At 48.8% G+C, this 5,627-nt stretch overlaps 1 long non-coding RNA gene across 1 annotated transcript; it reads right to left on the bottom strand.

Moving 5' to 3' along the window:
- Window positions 1–1,299: 1,299 nt before the first annotated feature.
- Window positions 1,300–5,334, bottom strand: LOC140687841 (uncharacterized). Its single transcript, XR_012062467.1, has 2 exons — window positions 5,215–5,334; window positions 1,300–3,514 (listed from the first exon to the last, which is right to left on the bottom strand). It is a non-coding gene; the product is annotated as an uncharacterized lncRNA (long non-coding RNA).
- Window positions 5,335–5,627: the final 293 nt, after the last annotated feature.

The following is a 5,627-nucleotide window of genomic DNA, read 5'->3' as shown; positions in this document are numbered from 1 at the left end:
AGATTACTATGCTGCACCAAAATATTGTCTACCAGAGAGTGCGTATTTCACCCTGTACTCACTAACAACATGTATTATTCTTTCTCCTCTTTGCTGGTATGTTGAGTAAAACTCACATCTTCATGCTTGGATCTTGCACTCTGCGGTTATGGGTGGAGCTGAATTTGTTTTCACAGTCACTCCATTTTTCTTTTCCCTGTTCATGTCCTTGGTCCATTTTACACTGGACGTTCCTCTACTCTTACTAATCTTCAAACTTTTTGTCACAGATGTTGCAAATATTTTCCTAGATAACCGTTTGCCTTTTGATTATTTTTACAAGCCTTTTAAGAATTTCAACTTGATCGAGATACAATTTACGTAAATAAAATGAAGCCATTTAAAGTGTGAAGTTTGATGAGTCTTGACAAATTTCTATACCTGTGTAACCACCATCACAGACAAAATTTAGAACATTTTCATCACCCCTAAAATTCTTCCGTGCTCCTTTCCAGCCTTTCTACCCTGGCCCCGGGGAACCCTCGTCTACATTTTCTAACATTATAGATTAAAATTGTCTAGGCTTTTTGATATGCAAAGGGTATTTTAAGTTTCTTATTAGTCAAATCTAACAACCTTTTCCTTTAAATGGGTTAGTTTACAAGGCCTTTCCCACACCCAAGATTATATAGATACTCACCTGTACTTGCTACTACTTATTTTTGCATTTAACCTCTGGTTCACGTGGGATTTAGTTTAACGTATAAGATGAAGCATCTATCCTTGTTATTTCCAAAGAGTTTATCAATTAGCTAATATTATCTTCTTCTGCTGATTTAAAATGCCATTTAATATTTTATCATGTATTGAATACTGGCAGACTTACCCACAGACACTCGGATCTGTTCCTGCTATGTTTTGATCCTAAATTGTTGCAGACTTTCATCATCGCAATGGTTTTATAGTCCTTTTGGGTCACTGGCAGCTCTGTCCTCCCAATCACCGCTTGTAATTCTCTCCAATTTTTTTCTTGGCACTTCTTGCCCAGTTTTTCCTCCCCAATGAGTGTTACAGTCACTTCATCAGGTTCTTAAAAAAAAAAAACGCCTGGGCATCATGGTCTTAAATGCTTATTTACACTTTCATTGTGATTTACATGTTCACTTCTTCACGTCTCACTTGTCCAAAGAGGTTGTATGCATCCTGAGGAGAAGAGTCACATCTCATTTTACGTCTCCAGGTCTCCACGATGCCCGATGTCCAGGAGATGCCCGGTGTGTGCTGTTACAGCAGCCACTCCCCAGAAATCCACATCGCCAGAGCTTTTTAAAAGTGTATTTTTAAACTACCTATCAAAGGAGGAAGATATAGTGGGTACTGTACAGCGGGTTCTAAGATGTATTTTCAAAAAAACTCAAGTGAAACGGTTTAAAAGGGAAACAGTCACGAACACTGAAAGTAAGTTCATAGATCACATGTGAAATGAATGCCAGAACACCTATCCAGAGTCTTCTTGGTCCTTCACTTTTATCGTCATGCTGGAAGTTACTAAATGTAAGTAAGGCATTACTCGGACTTTGCATTCTTTTGCATTTTGTGTGTATGTGTGTTTGTAAGATTCACTTTTGTTACAGGAATGTCTCCGTATACGAGTTTTAAAAGTATAAAACTTTAAGAAAGGTGAGCTAAGTCTAGTCATAGTCCTGACTTTCGGACCTCGGCTGTGTCCGCTTGCAGAGACACCTACGGTATCACGGCTGGAAGTTCCCTCGAGAGCCGGTTCCTCCATGTAACTGACAAGGAAGCTGAGACCCTGCACAGTGAGGTCTGTTCGTAGAACGAGCGGACGCAGAACTGGGGCTGGAGCCAACTCCGCTCATCCCAGCCAAGTGACCCTCCATCACACTGGGCTGTGAGACTGCAAACTCCATGATGTTTTCTTGAAACAAAATTAATTTTAAGTTGTTGTTTTAGAAGCATGCCTTGTAAAATTCTGGCCCTTGTTCTGGAGGGAGAGAGTCAACAAAGTCAGACAAACTACTAACAAAGGCCGGAAACCTCGAAAAAGATGAATTTTTGCTAAAAGATAAACTTGCTCTTTAAAAAGAGCAACAACACTTTCAAAAGGACACGGCAGCCCAATAAAGCTGCTGAAGATTGCGGACATAAAAAGTGAGAGGAGCGAGAAGGGAAGTGTGGTGCCGGGTGCCAAAGGGGAGCAACTTCCAACCAGCAGTATAACTGATGGCAGATCCGTCAGGCCCCGGAGAAGGTGGACCGAGGGGGAGGGAGGCAGCCAGAGTCGCGTGGGGGACAACTGATGCGGAGAGAGAGTGGCTCATGCTTAGAACGACTGTGTATCTCACAGGATGTCAGCTGTGAGATCGGCACAGGGGGACCCAGAGGCTCCTGGATCCCGCAGGAGGCAGCTTTACGATGTAGCAGGTAAATAATCTACCCCGAGGAGAAAGACCCCTGGCCGGGGGCAGTGCAGCCAGACGGGGTGGGGGCGGGGGGAGGACAGGGTGCTCGGCAGGCGCACCTGCAGAGGCAGGGCCCTGCCAGCCCTTGTTTCCCCTGCCCCGCGGTGCAGGGCTGAGCTGGGGCCAGGGCTGATCTCAGCTGCGGTCCCCACGAGCCGTGTGCAGAGAGCACTGAGGGGCTGGACCAGATCACGGCCCCGCCAGGCCGGTCCCGGCTCTGCTGCTGAGCTCTCCAGCACATTCCTCAGGACATTCAGCCCCGTTCGCAGGAGGCCTGGCGGGAGAGCACACGTTGCTGTGCCGGTCAGACATCCTTTCATTCGCCCGTCCGCCCGTTTACTCATTCAGCAGATGCTGGCTGAGTCTTCTAACTCGGTTTTCTACAGTAGAAAGAGGCGGTGGGCTCCACAGAGGTGACCTGATCTTTATAGGTGTCAAAGGCTCACCTTGCAGGGCGAACCCTGGACGGAATGATGGGACAAGAAGTGGATTTCCGTTCCTTCCCTCTGCTGTGCCCCCCTCCCCCGCATCCCTGCCTCCCATCTGCTTCCACATGGGACGCAAAGGAGCAGAGCTGACGGGGCTTAATTTCAGCCTCCACTTGGACTGGGGCGGCCTCATCCTTTGATCCCTTTCGTGCCTTCCTGTCCCTCTTTGACATCTTCCCCGTCACTGGTCGTGTTCAAAACTGGACATTGTATATTAATGAGTCTGACAAATGTCCAGAACAGCCTCATTTCCAAGGTACTGTGTCATACATTTCTTCCAATGTTTTGGGGATTCAGCTGGACAGCAGGGCCCAATGAAAACCCAGTGCAGCGGTGGGAACACACTCGGGAAGGGACTGGTCATGGGCCCCGGGGCCCTGAAGACCTAGACGCACACCTTCCTCTGAATGCGAGTCTCCGTCCTCGCCGGCGCACCCACGGTGGCGCCACCACCACAGGACAGGGTATCTGACTTTGGGCTGGAAGTCGCTGGCCGGTGGCCCTGGGGCTTGGCTCCCACCCCTGCCACTCACTCACTGGGACTACTCTTCTGGACTTGGGGACCTGTGAGCAAAATGAGAAAACATGTTATTCTGTCCCGTTCCTCTGAAGGTAAACATTCTTTTTCTTGGGTTCTTTTTTGGAGAAAGCAAAGCAAAATTAAAAGGAAAGACAGTCCTAAGCAGCAACACCTGAGGCTACACTGTAGGCCTGAAAAATGCAAACACAGAAATGAGTGCAGGCATCTCTGCGATGCTGTGTGGTTTTGAGTAAGTTACTTCACTTCTCTGGACCTATTGCTGCTCGTAAGATTCAACAGTGCGATTGTCAGGAAGAGCTCTGTGTGCGCGCATGCGTGTGTGTGTGCGTGTGCATGTGAGAGTGTGTGTGTGTGTGTGTGTGCTCCTTGATTTATAAGGTTTCAGAGCCCACTTACCCTCACAATGTGAAGCGCCCTCCAGGCGCTAAGCGATGCTCTTATGCCCTGCTGCGGGCATAAGAGGGAGAGGGGGCTGTGGTACTGCATTCAAGGAGTCAAGGCTGCTATTATTTTTTGTTATGTCAGAAAGCTCAAGGCAAAGACAGAGTTCTGCTGTTTAACACAAACTCCGCGGGCTGAACGGCAGCACGCCCCAGGCTTTGCCCGTGGGGAGACAGCACCCATCAGAAAACGCCCAGGCTTGTTTTCCTCTCTCTGTCTTCCAGCGCGAGGGGAGGGGAGGGGAGGTAGCTGGGTTCTGTTCCCAGCAGTCACCAAAAATGAGGCGCAGAAAACAACCTTACAGTTACTGGAGGGGGAGAGGGGTGGAAAGGGATGAACTGGAAGTTCAAGACTGCAGAGACTCCCTACTATGTATAAAACAGATAAGCAAGTTTCTCCTGTAGAGCGCAGGGAACTATATTCAATATCTTGTAGTAACCCATAAGGAAAAGAATGTGAGAGATAATATATGTGTGTATGTGTGTGACTGAAACATGATGCTGTGCACCAGCAATTGACCCAACACTGTAAACTGACCACACTTCAATTCAAAAAAAATAAAGACAACAAAAATGAGGCGAATGAGAGAGCCTTCCAAAAAGGATACTCCCACTTTCCAGGGAGAAACGTCACTTGAGACACAACACCGAGCTTGCCAGTGACTACCTGCTTTCCATCTTAATTCACGCAGCACGGGGCGGGAAGGGGCCAGGGTGGGTGTAAGCGGGAGGGAGCCGAGACGTCAGACTGCAGATAGCCAAGTCCCTGCTAGTGCCAGTGGGCAGGACAGTGGGACGGGAAATGCACGTCTTGCCAAGAAGCCCAATGTGTTTACAGATATAACTTCGTTCTTCACAGCCCAGCATGTTTTCAGCTTAGGACGGGGGTGAGGAGGGGGCGCAGGACAGGCCGGGGAGCTTTTCGAACCTCACATGCTCTCTCCCGTCACAGGGATCCCCGTGCCCTCCTGTGTGAGAAGTTGTGCTTTTTACGGGCGTGTCCCCAGAGATGGCCCGGGGCACTTCCCTGCTATTAGTGGGTCAGAGCACAGAAAATGAAATTCCACTGTTTCCCTGCCAATCAAACTCCCCCCAAGGCCAGAACCCCCGCCCGGGTGATGGAGTCTCAGTGCCAACTCACCGGGCTCTTTATGAATTTGATCTTTTCCATTTAATTAAAAGAAATCATTTAAGCTTCCAGGCAGCATGAAGTCCCCCCCGGTAGCCACGAGAGACGGCAGGTCATAGATAATTGATATCCACCGACAGTCCCCAAACCTCACCTGGATCTGTAATTCCAACGCCCCCTCCAAAACACGCTCTTTCAGCAGCTGCTAGTAACGCAGCTGCCTCGCCTGGTTTCGCCCCCTCAGCTCGGCCCCAGCCCATCTCCCCGTGGAAGCTCTAAGTACTCAAAAGGCCCGCGGGCAGACGCTGCTTCCCATAGCACAGAGCAGCTGCGCGGCTGTACACGTGTGCCCCACGTCAGTACCGCTGACACCCCACACCCAAGCCTGAGATTAGTGCACGGGGCACACGACCAGCAGATGGGTTTTACAAACAGGTTTCTGCTTCATAAACAGACTCACTATGAGATTCGTCAGGCCAACAGGTAATAATTTCTCCAGGTTCTCAGACTCTTTTAAGAAGTTAAAGAACATCTCTGATCCTTTCCCCAGAAAACTGTATTCACATA

The sequence above is a fragment of the Vicugna pacos genome, chromosome 20, assembly GCF_048564905.1.
Source record: "Vicugna pacos chromosome 20, VicPac4, whole genome shotgun sequence".
NCBI classification, from domain to species: domain Eukaryota; kingdom Metazoa; phylum Chordata; class Mammalia; order Artiodactyla; family Camelidae; genus Vicugna; species Vicugna pacos.
This window is presented reverse-complemented; position numbering and strand designations above follow the sequence as displayed.